This window comes from Vicia villosa, unplaced genomic scaffold (genome assembly GCF_029867415.1).
Source record: "Vicia villosa cultivar HV-30 ecotype Madison, WI unplaced genomic scaffold, Vvil1.0 ctg.000148F_1_1, whole genome shotgun sequence".
Classification (NCBI taxonomy): Eukaryota; Viridiplantae; Streptophyta; class Magnoliopsida; order Fabales; family Fabaceae; genus Vicia; species Vicia villosa.
Window position 1 is genome coordinate 1,191,660 of NW_026705039.1, and position 16,344 is coordinate 1,208,003.

Sequence of the window (16,344 nt, forward strand, 5' to 3'; positions counted from 1 at the left end):
CCCAAACTGTAATGAACTAGCACTACAAGAAAAAGTTGAATTTGCCAGGGATATTTGCCAGGGGCAAAACACTTCACAAAAAATTAATGTTGTTTGGGGTAAATCCCCTCGCAACGTTCAATTTAGGTTAACAGAAAGGAAATAAACATAGCTTGGGGAAACCCCTCGCAAAAAAGAAAGAGGGAAAATTTAAATTTTGAAAAAACCATTTTCTGAGGGGCAACCCCTGCCAAATGGGAATGGCGCTAAAAAGTCAAATCAGGCGTAGCATTTTGGCAGAGATTAGCGAGGGGACACCCCTCCCAATAAACCACTAGGATATTAGCGAGGGGCTACCCCACGCAAAATTAACCATTCCTGCTCTTGCAGACTGTGCGTGCAGTTTGTGTTTCCAATGTTGCTTTTTAGCGAGGGGTTGCCCCACGCAGCTTTTTACCGTTTTATTAGCGAGGGGTTGCCCCTCGGAAATAATGACATCATCATTAATTCATGCAACAACTCCACCGCTTATTTTATTATAACCTAATATTTATCTCTTCTTCTTCCCTTCCTCATTCCTAACCAGAATCTTCACACTCTCTTCTTCTTCTTCCCTTCATCCTTCTCTTCTACAATTATTTTTCTTCTTCTTGGTGAGTAAATTTAATTATTCTGTTATATGATAATTTTATTTTTAGAGTTAATTTGTAATCTAAATTTTAATTTTATTTCTTGTTTTTCATGTATCAAATGATTTATTTAAAGGGAGCAAGATTTTGGAATTAAAAGCATCAAGAAACACAACAATTTGTTCATCAATTCCAGGTACACATTACTAAACTTTTTATATATTTTGTGTATGTATTTAAAAGGTGCAGTAGATATATTAGATATATTTGGTGTTTATATATTTGATTTTGTGTGTTTTTTGTTTGTATAATAATAATATAAACTATTATTTTTTTTAAAGTTAATTTCAAAATTATTATTAATTATTAGATATTTATATATTATTAACTGTATAACAATATTTGGTGTATATATTATATAAACTGTTAAATAAAAATAGTAATGGAATTTTCATGGTCCTGCGTTCGATTCCTAAAGCTGAACATTTTGCAATACCATATTTTTAATATATTCATGAACCATGGCACATCCATGTAATGGAATTTTTTACATTATCATATTTTTATTATATTTATGAACCATGGCACATCCATGTAATGGAACTTTTTACATTACCATATTTTTATTATATTTATGAACCATGGCAATCCATGTAGTAGAACTTTTTATAATACCATATTTTTATTATATTTATGAACTATGGCACATTCATTTAGTATAACTTTTTACAATACCATATGTTTACTATATTTATAAACTATGGCACATTTATATAGTAGAACTTTTTACAATGCCATATTTTTATTATATTTATGAGCCATGCCACATGAATTTCTGGATAAAAAATTGTAATTCCGAATTTTTATTTTTTTATGATGAGCTTTTAAAAAAATTGTATTAATATAACTAAAAAAAGCATATCAACCTTTTCAATTTTTTAAAAATAAATTTTAAATAATATATATATATTATTAAACTTTTTATATAATAAATTCATTTATTATTAAATTTATATAATAAAATATAATATATTATTATTTGTATATATTTCTATTATTTTTATTTTATAAAAATAAAATAAAATTTTAAAATTTTCAGTATTTGTCCAGGGCCCTAAAAACTCGGGACCGACCCTGGACAAGATGTTCCATTATGTGTGTAGCATATGTCCTCGTTCTGGAAGACAAATTCAGTGAGTAAATCTGAACGTGTTTTTGATTGATTCCAAGAAGATTTGTCATTTATGTTTTGAATCTTTTAGCAATATGAAGTTAAGGACGATTTGCTAAAAGATTGTCCATGACCTTATCAAATTTAAGAAGATTTAAATTATTTTTAAATCATATATTTTTGGACAAATAAATCAAATCTTCATAAAAACAAATATGCATCAAACCAAATATTGTGAAGACCTACAGAGGGAACGCTATATATAGATACTCATTCCTAACAAAGAAGTAACGCAAGTATTGAAGATCTATTATGCTAGGATTTTATTCTTTGAGTCTTTGTATTTTTGTTGTTTATTGTTATCCTCTATAGAAGCCTAACCTGAATATTCAAGGCATAAAGGTTGATTGTTAGTTGAGTTATAATTCAACATCTTTAATTTTGTTAAAAGTATCGATCACTAGGGGTAACTGGTTGAGAGAAAGTGGGTGGGATTCTCATATTTAAGGGGAGTAAATAGAAAGATACGGGTAGTATTAGGAAGAAGGCATTCAACAAAGATTGTTCATCTAGGACTAGTTGTATTAATATTATTAAGAGTGGATTTCCTTTCTTGGGTTAAAATCCTCTCAGCCGTAGGTGATGTTGCACCGAGCTGGGTTACCAATTATCTCGGGTACCTTATTGGTTTATGATTTATCATTCAGTTTTCTATTGTCTATAAATTCTTGTTCAATTTGTGTCCAACATCTGTCCCTATGCTAGAACAGAATTACATTATTAGTGTTATTTTATGGTTGTTGTTGTTTTTTGGGAATAACTTCTCAATGTTGTCATCAAGGAAATCATTCAATGATATATTGCTTGTCTTTGTTGACAATATTGAAAAACATATTCCTAATCATACTTAGAAGATACTTTATCTCAAAAAGAAAATGAACAATGAATAGAAATTAGAAATTGTATATGATATTTTTCATTGTTCATCATTTTTTTTGTCTGCATTGAAAGTTATCTATTCTCTCGATTGGATTTGGAATGACAACCAAATGGAAAAGTCCCTAAGAGAAATGCTTCGTTTCCAAGGAACTAATGTTTATGTTTTTATTTTTTAAATAGCGTCATAATTTTATTTTATTTAATTATTAAAATTTGAATTATTTATTCCTTTGGTTCTAAATTCCAAATGAGAAGAAAACTAATGATGTTTTATTTTCCAAAAAAAAATTTATTCATTCATTTTTGCTTTTGTCCTAAAAATTTTTAGACCTAGCAAAAAGAGCATCTTCTTCATCTTCTCCATTAAACCAAGCCAATCTCAATCTTTCGAGATGAACCTAGTAAACAAAGGAGGAAGGAAATCTAAACAAAGCTTGAATAAGGAAACTCAGAACTCATCTCAACTCATTTTTTGACTCTCTAATCGTGTTTCCGGTACATAAATACTTTCTCCAGAAATGTTATTGTTGTTTTTGTTGTTGTTGAGATATTTAAGGTTTAATGTTGTTTTTTATTGAGAATGAGGGTTTGGTATTGTTGTTGTTTTTGTTTTTGTTGCTATTGTTGTTGTTGTTGTCATTGTTATTATTGTTGTTAATGTTGTAGTTGTAATTACTTTGTTGAGATTGAAGTTTTAATGTTATTGTTGCTGTCATACCCCAAAATTTGCCCATCATATTTATTCATATTCCAGTTCATCTGACTCTCAAATGCTCAAAGATATACAAGAAAGAAGTATGCATTATCTCTCCTAAACAACAAACCCTTCAACTAGGGTTTTGCTTCTCTCAAAGTAAAATCAACTTCTGATACCTCAAGTGGACTTCATGGTCTCTCACATGCTTCAAAGGATCCTCATGCCAAGTTTCAAGCTCTGATTCAAAAGATTGCTCACTCAATGGCCCAAACGATCAATAATCGACTAGTTGACCTAAAAGGCAAACTATGGTCAAACCACAGTCAAAACTTCTGATTTTTGGTCAACATCCTCATTATGAAGTATCATTCACCTTTTGATCAAGTATTGATCATGGTTCATCAAGAAATGATCAGAAATCAACAAATTCAAAGGTTTCTAAATTAGGGTTTCTAGGTAAAAGTAAAACGAACTTTGACCAGCCATAACTCCCACATGGAACATCAGAAATTTCCCATCCAATGTTCAATTAGAAGGAAATTGAATTCTCTACAATTTTGTCTCTCACACGCCAAGTCTAAAAATGCACCATTTGAGAGATATGAGCCAATACATTACAGGTCCTTCTAAAAGATCGCAAAAAGTCACTTTTTCTCAAAGCTCATAACTTGGACATGGTAGACTCAATTGAGATGAAACCAAAAGGAGCCTTTAGAGGACTCGTTGATCTTTCTAAAAAATCCAAGAACACTTTCATATGATCAATATTGAAGGAGATATGAGGTTCAAAAGTTGGTCAAATTTCAAGAAGTGCATGAAACCATAATTGAACAATTTGGTGTTTTTGAGCTAATGGGCTTAGGTTTTGGACTTCAAACATATATATGACCCAAATAGGAACCTATAAAACCATTCTTATATTTTTGGTTTTTTTATTTTTATTTATTTGAATTTTATTCATTTAAATGCAAAATAAATTAAGTAAAATACCAAAAATGATGAAATAAATTATGGGGTTTTGTTTTGGATCATATGAAGGCCCAAGAAACACCATGGGGACCAAGGAATTTCGTTCTACATAATTTTGGATTTATTTTATTTTATTTGTTTTGATTATTATTTATTTAAAAATCAAAATAAATCAAATAAATACCAAATAAATGCATGGCTTGTGATTGCAATCAAGAGATTCATCAAATAATAATCTTGAGGGCCAAAGAAAAGAATTGAAGTTGATTGATACACAATTAAACTCAAAATAGCAAGTTTTGAGTCAAAATATTTTCTCTTCCAAATCAAATTTTTTCTTGATCCAATCACTTGATTCTTTTCCAAACAAGTAACCCTAATATCTTCTAGGGTTAAATACTATTCACCCCCCCTGCCAAAGTAGCGAGATTCGGTTTTCCCCCTTATTAAAAAAAAATTTAGCCTTCGCCCCTTAGAAAACAAGATTCTGTTTCCAGGAAAACCCTATCACCTGTTTGGCTGACTGTGCTGGGAGAATCTTGCTGACTGGGCGCCTGATTTCCTTGTTTGGCTGACGTGGCTGCTGCATTTGGAAAGCTTGAAAAATTGCAAGATAATAAGTTGCAAAACCTGGGATTCGAACCCAGGTCACCAAGGCTAAACTGCTGCAAGCTTACCACCAGACCATGCATGATTAGTTGAAAGTAATTGACTAGGAGTTCCATACATTATAAGTTACTTACAATTTATTAAGTTAATAATTTTTTTAATTAACATTTTTTTTATAATTATATAAATGTAATATTTAATAATTTATATAAATAATTTTTCAAAAACATTTTTCATAAACATTTTTATTCAGTTTTTTTAATTTTTCATAAAAATTTTTCATAAATATTTAAATAATTTTTCATAAACATTTTTATTCAGTTTTTTTAATTTATATAAACGTTTTTTTAATAATTTTATTTAAATGTTTTTTTTTAAATTTTTTAATTAACGTTTTTTTTTTATAATTATATAAATGTAATATTTAATAATTAATTTAAACATTTTTTTAAATAATTTTCATAAACATTTTTATTCAGTTTTTTTAATTTATATAAACGTTTTTTAATAATTTTATTTAAATGTTTTTTTAATAATTTTTTTTAATTAACGTTTTTCTAATAATTTTATTTAGTTTTTAATTAACTTTATTTATTTATTTTATTTATTTATTTATTAATAATATTTATATCTTACTTTATTTATTTATTTATTTATTTTATTTATTTATTATTAATAATAGTTATGTATTAATTATTTATTATTAATATTATTAATATTTATTTATTACTTAATTAATTAATTAATTAATTAATTAATTTATTTATTTATATATTACGTAAATAAATAAATAAATAATACATAATTAAAAAAACTGTTATAATTTTTCAATAATATTTAAATTAAAAAAACTGTAATAATTATTTAAATATTTTATAATTATATAATTATATAAATGTATCTTAAATATTTTAACGTTTTTATTTATAATTATATAATTATTAAATAACACATTTATGTATTATAAAAAAACGTTAATTAAAAAAATTATTAAAAAAACATTTATATGATTTTATTTAAATGTTTTATTTAATAAACGTTTTTAAAATACATTTAAATATTTTATTAAAAAAAACGTTTTAAAATACATTTAAATATTTTATTAAAAAAAACGTTATAAAACTATGCATTTATATAATTATATAATTATAAAATACATTTAAAAATGTTATAAAATAATGCATTAAAATATATTTTATAATTGTATTCAGCAATGTATTTAATTATTGTATTCAGCCATGTATTTTATAATTATATTTTATAATATATAGAACTCCATTACAATTCTAAGCAACTAAACATGTATGGTCTGGTGGTAAGCTTGCAGCAATTTAGCCTTGGTGACCTGGGTTCGAATCCCAGGTTTTGCAACTTATTATCTTGCAATTTTTCAAGCTTTCCAAATGCAGCAGCCACGTCAGCCAAACAAGGAAATCAGGCGCCCAGTCAGCAAGATTCTCCCAGCACAGTCAGCCAAACAGGTGATAGGGGGTTCCTGGAAACAGAATCTTGTTTTCTAAGGGGCGAAGGCTAAAATTTTTTTTAATAAGGGGGAAAACCGAATCTCGCTACTTTGGCAGGGGGGTGAATAGTATTTAACCCTTTAACCCTATCTTCTATTATATAAGCAGAAGCCATTGAGTGCAAAAAGGGACGAAAAATTGGTTGAGACACTAGGGTTCTAAAGCTTCCAAACTTTCTCAAAAATTAGGGCAAGCAAAAGTTCTTGGAGCATCCACATTCGGTCAACTCCAGCAGTTGCACCAGCTTCCTAAGACCACCAAGGATCGTTTCCAATCGGTATATATGCTCATAGCACGTGAGAAGGCCCTGCACCCTTCACTAACGGTTTGAACATCTTCTTAAATATCAAGCTTCTAATTCATCGCGTTAAAATTGATTTTCTGCATATATACTTGTTCATAATTATGTTTACAGTTGTTTTGGATATTCGTTCTTGAGTTTTGATGCTTGTAGGACCGTTCACCATGGTTAGGGCTTCAATATTGATTTGCTTCGAACCCATAGCTACAGGCGTTTTCAAGGCAAAGTAACACCACCATGAGAATCGCAGACCTCGATTTATGAGGATAGGGTGCTTTGGTATTTTCATTGGCATTGTTTTGCAGGTTTTTTATCCTCGAAGGTTTTTTTGCAAGTGAATTCGCAGCAGAAATCATAGCGAAATCCGCAGGAAATTGATGAAGATGACGATGAACAGTTCTTGGGGCAATGGACTCATACGCGTGGCTATTCTGGTCTCTTCCATTGGCTAGTCATAAATTCTTTCTCTCTCTCCACGCGTGCCTCATGTTAATTGGACAGTCAACAAGTCCAAAACAACCCTTCTCTTTCTGATTGGATGAACACGCTACCATGGGGACCACTTGGACTGTATCATCGTTGACTGACCATTCATTAATATTGTTTTCCCTTTTATTTATTCAGGGACATTTAGTAGACAGCAAAGAAGTGATGGCCCAGTGGCAAAGCAACGTGTCCAAAGATCCCACGCGTCTCTCCTACTCACGCCCATGGTACGCCCTCAGCATCTCACCGTTGGATCTCTACACGCCCAGATCCAAGGCACTAGAACACGCTGGCCTACCATGTTCCTTCAAAGCCACATCACATAGGATCCCAGCGTACAGGATCTAAAGGCCACCAAACTGCAGTTCCACCATAGACCTCCACAAGCATATCACACTGGATCACACGCCCAGCTAAGTTTTTATTTTTATTTTTATTTTTATTTGTGAAAACTTTTATGTATTTATATTCTTTTCTCTATTTGTTTTTTACTATTAAAAAATAGTTTTTTAACATGCTACTTGTTAATATTTTCACCATTATTTTTTTTAAATCGAAGACCCGATAATTGTTTTTCTATATATATTAAAATTCGAATACACCTTTAATTAATTAGTAATTAGGAATGACCTTATGTTATTTTAATGATTTGTTATATTTAGTCAAACTTTCGATCTCATTAACCTTTTAGGGTTTGCTCAACCCCATTTATTTGCCTTTTGGGATAATATAGGATTTGTACCATAGTTAACGAATGTTAAATGCACTAACACTTCTCTTCTTCGTGCTTACTTTTCAGGGTTACCTCAAGATCTTCCCCCTACGCGCCAGGACAATCAAAAAAGCTAAGTTCTGATCCCTCCTTTTTATTATTTAAATTATTCTTACCTTTTATTTTAATTTTTGCCTTATGGCTTAAATTATGATTAGTTTCGTCTGTTAATGAATTCCTCCTACACTCACTATCCCTATCATTTTTCTTTAAATTTTCAGGGGATCTAAGGTTCGAGGAAGAGCAAGGCTCAAGATAAATTAAGTTGATTATTCATCTCTTTTATTTATTTTCTGGTTTAATTCCCCCATCCCCGCAGGTGTTTATTGTAATAGTGTAGGAATTTATTTTCTGCCTTTTAATTTCTGCAATTTTAAACTGCGTGGTTAGTAATTTAGGGAGTGCAAACCATAAACTGAACATAGATCACCTAACTACAAGATAAATGTCATCGAAGTTAACCACGTGATTGTTGCACCCACACACCTTTAGGGTAATCCCTCTTGTTGCCTTTGTTGCCTTTGTTGCCTTGTTGCCTTATTATTGTTGCCTTGTTGCCTTATTGATAATGCCTTAAAATAGTCAAGTCCCTCGATTTCGAGGATACCTAAAGCAATGTTGCCTGTTGCCTTCAAAGTTATTGAAACTCCCTCGATGTTGCCTTATAAAAAAGGATAATTGTCCCTATTGCTAAGGTATCCTCGCATGATGCCAAAAAAAGATAAAATGACTATTATATCCTTCCCTTAGACTACCTGCCCTCTTTATGGCAAGGGACAGTCTTATGGAGAACGATTTCTCGATGACCCTTAAACATTCAATTGAAAGACTTCCTGCCCTCTCATGGTATGGATACATCCTTTCGCCCGAAAAGCTAAAAGAATGTTTTTTTCAAACTTAGGGAAGTTGCTACTAATTGCTTGCTCTTTCAAAATCAAATCAAAAATACTTTTCCCACTCATTTTTCAAACACTTTCAAAACAAGGCTACGCTTATTTACAAGCTAAAGTCCTTAAACGAAGTTTTACTTTTCACACCCTACTTTTCAAACAATTCAAACATTTTGAAAAAACAAAGTGAGCCAAGCAATTAAGAGCCCATGGATAACCATGGATGCAAAGGGTGCCTTACACCTTCCCTTTGTATAACTTACCCCCCGAACTCAAAATCTTTTTAAAAGGTCTTTTCCTGTTCTTTTAGCCTTTCCTAAAATTGGATAAAATAAAAGTCGGTGGCGACTCATGCTTAACCGCGACATTTTCGATATAAAAGTCAGTTCACCGTATTACAGTTGCTATTGAGACTAAGGTTTTAATGTAGTAGTTGTTGTTATTTTTTTTTTGTTTTTTTGTTGAATTTCTGTGTAAAATCTCTTTTAATTTCAAGCATAGCCTTGTTGAATTTCCTAAAAGCCTTTTGTTGACTGCAACGAAGAGTAACTCATTGTTGCTTGATTAATACACATGGGGAATTATTTGATTTAGACTTTCATACACTCTATTGATTCCATTCTTGCAGGAGATATTTTTTTCACCCTGTATAGTGAACACCCTCATACATAACTTTTAGAGGAGATCTGTTGGTACTTTAAATGGACGACATTCGGGTCTCGACTTATGAACCCCCTCACCTACCAGAGTGAGTATTTAGGAATTCGCATATTTGCATAATATTCCTAGGGATTCCATATTAGTTGTGCCTCTCATAGTATATCGTAGTGATGTTCATTGAATATCCATGGAATACCATACCATTTTGGCACTAGAAGATGTAAAAATTGTTGTAGATGAAAGACCATGGAGTATTGTATATGATTACATTTGATGATTTAATAGAGACTAACACATGTATATGTTGTTTTTTTAGGGAGATCCCCCAAGGCCAACACATTAAGTGATCTTAAAGGAGGAATAAGCTAGGGGAAGACCGTGTTGTAGATGTGTTTCCTAGATGACATTGTATAATCACTTTTATTGATGATGTTATTAATAGAAGATGGCTTCAGGAAGGCACACACTAGTTGGAAACCATACAAGCAATATTATAAGAGGTATGAGGTGCACTTCAATATAAAAGACAAAGGAAGGGAAGGGGTATGCGACTGACTTAGTAAAGACTCATTTATTTGTATTTTGTAAACTTTTTGAGTTGTAATTTATGACATTGTTCATAGAGGTATATAATAATCAATGGCAATATTTCAATATAGATCACATTTTAAATAATCAATCGAATTTAAAAATTTTAATTATTAGAAAAATACCCCTATTTTTATAAATTTAATAGTTTATTCACACAATTGACTATATAAACTAAAATGCATCAAAATCAGTGACACCATCGAATTCTATGGGAAATTATGCATTAGAATTTTTCCTATTTGATTCCTTTTTAATATCACTCCATTTATCAAAGGGTTAAATATGTTTTTAGTCCCTATAAATATCTCAATTTGGGTTTTTAGTCCCTATAAAAAATATCGACTTTTAGACCCTATAAAATTAATTTTGCATTTTAGTCCATATAGAGGGACTAAAACTGTGTGCAAAAGTAATTTTATAGGGACTAAAAGTCGATATTTTTTTTGTAAGGACTAAAAGCCATTTTTTTAATTTGATAGGGACTACAAACGTATTTAACCCTTTATCAAACATATCAATCCTAACCAAAAAAGGAAACTCCAACCCAGTTTCTTTGTCTTTGGCATGGTATTTCCATTCTATAGATGTTTGTGGCAGAGGAAATCCATGCTTCAAGTAATCATGTAAAAAATGCCTCAATTTTAAATCCAACCAATACATATAATCCTACCACCAAGAGTTTTTGGTGGGTCACTTCGTAAAGGGAACTTTTTTTCCAAGAAACCATGCCTTTTCAACTTAACAAAAACTATGTCTATGAAGTATGAACTACCTACTAGAATTTTGGGGAACGAGTTGAAGCTAACCTTAGAGGAGTTCAAGAATTTTAGGAGCATCCAAGAAAAGGTGAAAAACACCAACATTAAAGCTATTCTAAATTCGATTTGGATAGCCTTAATTTGGTGTATGTGGAATATGAGAAATACAATGATCTTTGACGGAGGTGTCTTTAGCTTCGACGAGGTGATATCTAATATCATGTTTTTCTCATGGAGATGGGTTAGCAACAAGGAAATTCCTAGTAGGATAATTTTTTTCGATTGGTATAAATTGCCATTGCTTTGTAACATAACTCTCTAGTGTTTTTCTCTTTTCGATGTAAGGGTTGCACCCCTAGTGCGATATCTTATAATCAATTGCTTATTAAAAAAAAAAACTACCTACTAGATGGCCCACTACTACGAAACATGCTTTTAACGTCGATAGAAATTGGGCTTATACCTTGGTTGGTGTGAGAGAGGTAACATATGGTTCTCTTTGATGTGCAACTTTATCTCACAATCTATCTTAATTAATTTTTCTTGAATCACTTTTCATTTTTTCATAATAGAAATATTTGATTTACCATTATCGATGGCACCATCATCACTAAAATAAAGCCTTTTCTGATGCATATTTATCTCATTCATACATATAGGTCTATCTTCACCGAGCTTCGTCTTTTTTACTATTACACCAACACATGGAAGACAATGTGTTTTTCTAAGTGTACAACTACACTTGGAGCTATTTTGACTAGTTTTCTCTGCTCACTCAGCTTTATGATAAATAAAATTCAAATGTACACGAGATGTATTACTATTCAATTGCGAATATAATTTTGTATCCTTGAATTTATTTCCAGTAATACGATATAGTGCAATCATATTGTTCATTAATTCACAATCCTTGCAAAAATCATATTTACTAACTTTCAAATATTTATTCAATCTACCATGAGCATATTCAACTCTATTTTATTGTGGTATTGCCAAGGTGTCTAACCTATTTAGTCAATGCACAAACTATTTTTTCATTCACCTAATCAAATATTACATTTTAAATTTATTTTTCAAAATTTATATTTTTTTGCACACACTTCTGAACTGCGTAGTATAATCAACATATGTAAAAGAATTGATTATTATTTTCCATGCTTTCGTTATGGGTTTGAATATTTTCCCATCTTCACCTTTGATTTGTTTGTTTAAGAAAATTCTCTTAATTTCTTATCTCACTTTTTTTATTATGTGATATCGACACAGTAAAGCATACGATGTAGGAAGTATTTTTGCAACACAGATCAACAATGAAGTACCACAATCACTAATAATCACATGTGGCATATATTTGAGTCTTTCAACAGATTGTGACACATTTTTAGAGCCTAAGTAACATTATTCTCTTTTTCAAATTCCAAAAAAATATGATATTTATATCGAAGTAATACCAACAATTTCAAGTACATGTAGCATGTATTTGTTGGTTTATTGTTGAACCAATTATCACTACATAGAAAATATGTTAAACAACTTGATCGATTCAGGATGAAACTAAAATATATCTCGAACATTTTTTTCATCTTCTCACACTCTATACCTAGAAGCATAATGATGCTCATCCAACATTTTTATAACTATTACATTTCAGATCTCTTATAACCTTGTTGTTTATGTGCTAGACATTGTAAACATGCTTAATATTTTAGATATCATTGAATATTTTTTGTTTCTGAGATATGAGTAAATTTTTGGGCTCAGCCATATTCATTGTCATCTCATCAAAATCTAAAAATTAACAATAAAATTACTAGATAAAATCACTACATAACATATTAAATGTTCAAACATTTTCCGACATGTGGTGCAGGCGCAACTTAAATGGTTTTTATCACGTTCCACATTTAGACTTATTTAAGATCTCTTCGTAAAACATATATACATTCTATCATAACCAAAATCGTACCTTCAGATTATTATCCCAAAACTTAATTTAGCAACTTCTTCTATACTAACCCATTTAAGCATATGTTCAACTAACATAAACTCTTGTTCAATTTAAATCCTTTTTCCAACATCAACGTATATAACACTGGATTGGAGAACTCTTAACACACCATCCTCCAGTGCATTATCTAGGTTGACAATATCAGGATGTACCATACCTACAACTATTAAAAATGAATAAAACTCAAACAGTCAGTCGTGCAAGAGTTGGAATCAAGAGGATATTTTCCGAACAACTTAATTGTTGCATAAAAAATGCATATTATAAATTAATTTGAGGAGATATAGATGGATATTGTTGTCAAACACAATAACTGAACAAGAAGGAAATAATTTGAGAGGATTTTAAAAGTATGACATAGAATATTGAGTGAGAAGGTTTAAGAAACGATCATGTTAAAAAATTTATAATTTATAAGTTAACTTCCAAATTATTTAATCTTCCAAACACATAAACTTCATACACATATTCGCATTCCAAAAAACAAAACCATTGTTGATTGATTAAAGTACAGTCTAAAAAATAACTTCTAAACGTGACGAAGAAAATTTTTCGAACTTTTTAAAGATTTAAACAAGAGTTTAAAGGTAGTGCACTGTTGGTGTAAAACAGTTTTACACATATAACCAATCAAAATACTTTAATTTGTCATGTAATTTCAATTTTTTAAAATTAAAAATAGAATTTATTATGATGCATGTCTCTCATTGGTTGACAGTGTAAAATACTTTATACTGTCAGTGCATTTCCTTTTTTCCCTTAAAACAAATATATATAGAATATAAAATGTATTTGTAGAATCTCATACTCAGCTAATAAAACATTTATATCGTTTAAAAAATATTAAGTACTGAACATATATTCCTTATGATAGTCTTTTTATGTTTTGGACACTAGACATTGGACAGTCAGATTTTTAGTTATGAAATATGAATGATGGGTATAATTGCTTGGATAAAATGTCTTGGTTGTAAAGTAGCAGAAAATCGAACCAAATTGATTTGTAATAAATAAATTGAATTAAATCGATATTTTTATAAATCATTAAAACTAAACCCAGCAGCAAATGTTTTAATTCGTTGTTTTTTTACCTCATAGTAAAATTAAATTAAATTAAGAAAATTAATAAATAATAAAACACCTAACTATATAAAGATGAAACAAGGGGTGTTCATTGGTTCGGGTAAATCCGAATCAAACTGGAATTCAAATTAAACCATAGTGTTTGGTTCGGACTTTTTTTAGTTCGGACAAAAACCGAACCAAACCAACGAAATTCAATGTTAATTGGTTCGGGCATCGGATTTCCAAAACGTTATCTGCGGGTCCGTCTACGCGAACCAACCATAACTAATTGTATAATTTATATCATAATTATAATTATATGGAAACTAGTATAAAGTATTCAACTTCAAGAAGAAAAAAAATGAAATTTCATTTGTGACATTCACAATCTATATGGAGAAACAAATTTAATTGATGTAAATTAGATATTTTTTAAAAATATTTGTTTTTAGTGAATCTGATCAATCCAACTCAAACCAATTTGTTGTTTTTCGGTTTGGTTCGGTTTGGACTTTATCGCAAAAATGTGTAAATTCAATTCAAACCAATTTATATATTTTTAATCGGTTTAATTATCGGATTGTCTCAAAATCGAATTAAACCAACCCGTGAACACCCTTAGATCAAAACCATAATTTTTTAAGCTTATTAGAGCACAAGACACCTTTTACATAGCCATACAAGTGAAAGAGGAATATCCAAGTGACCAAAACCTACAAAAGAAAGTATACCATAATTAAAAAGTGATGAGTTAAAGTTTGTACTTTTTGAAAGTTTACTAGGGACAGAAGCAAAGTGAGATAATTAATTCATTAATTAACGACAAACTATCAAAATCAACACTTATCATTGCGTCTAATAATAACCCCCACCTCTTAGTTCATTTACAATATACTATTATTCACTCCAATTCTTACTTCGATCCTTATTAACAAAAATTTATTAAATAATTATTATTATACCAATGTCAGTATTTATTTTTAAAAAGTTAATGTTTTATAATTATGATTAGGGTTGGCAAATATATGTCCACCTCCCAAAAGTTCGAAAAGAAAATAGGGAAAATCCGACATAATATAAATACAGACATAAAATTTTAATCTATCCGAAAAAAATAAGGTTGAGGTCAATCTAACTGACCCTACACTCCGAAGTTTTAAAGTTTTTATTAATATCGGTGCTTGTAAAAAAAAAAAAAAAATAGGACATAGTAGAAGACACTAATCTAAAATTTGATTACACTATAAAAAATATAGGAAAATTAGTAAAAGCCAGACCATTTTACCATCCCTATAATGAGCTTCCAAATACAATTTTCTTAAGAAAAATATCAATAGAAAGATGACAAAAACCAAGAGAAAGAAAGAGATGGTGATGAGATATGAGAATCCAAATCCCTTTTGTCTAGTGCACTATTGATATGAATCTCACTCATTATACACTTTATAATCTATGTGCTTTTTCACAACAACATTTCGTACAAAATGTTTTCCTTCAAAAAAACCGTAAAAACTTTCCTAAAAACAAGGCAACCAAATGATGGAGAAAAATAAATTAGGTCCGGTGAACATGAGAAACAAAAGCTAGTGTCTTACACTCCACTTGAAGTTGTTGAAGATGACACTTGAGGCCATAATAATAATGTAGTACAATATTTTTGGTAGGGTGCATACAAGACTTGATGGCGGTTATGTTATTTTAAGATGAAACCAAACCAAACCAAACACCTGTAGAATCTGGCCCTACTTGTATTCATACTTTTTCAACATTTTACAAACATTATAATATTCACTATACCAAATCATGTTAAAGTGGAAGGATGTTTGGTGTAGGGTTCTTGATTTGTTTACCCTATTCTATTTCTAGGGCTTGGTTGTCCACGAGGAAGAACACTCGTGGATAGAACTTTTAAAATTAGCTACTCGATCTATTTAGAGCCGGCTCTTATGGGTCTGTGTTTTTCAGGGTTGAGCTAAAAAAGTCCTATTACAATAAGGGGCTTAAAATTACTACCTGAGTCCGGCCCTAAATGAGTTTTGGACTACCCGGTCTTAAATGAACTTTTTTTGATAAAAAATTAAAATAAAAAATCTATAATATTATCTATAAATAAAATAAAAAATTATATTATTCTAAATATAATACATTTTTTAGTAATATATTATCTTTTATAAATATTATAATGTGTCTTTATATACAATACATGTTTAAATTGTATAATACTAAAAATATTTAATATAAGATAAACTAATAGAATATAAAGAAAGAGTGTTGATTATATTAATGTTTAATATTTA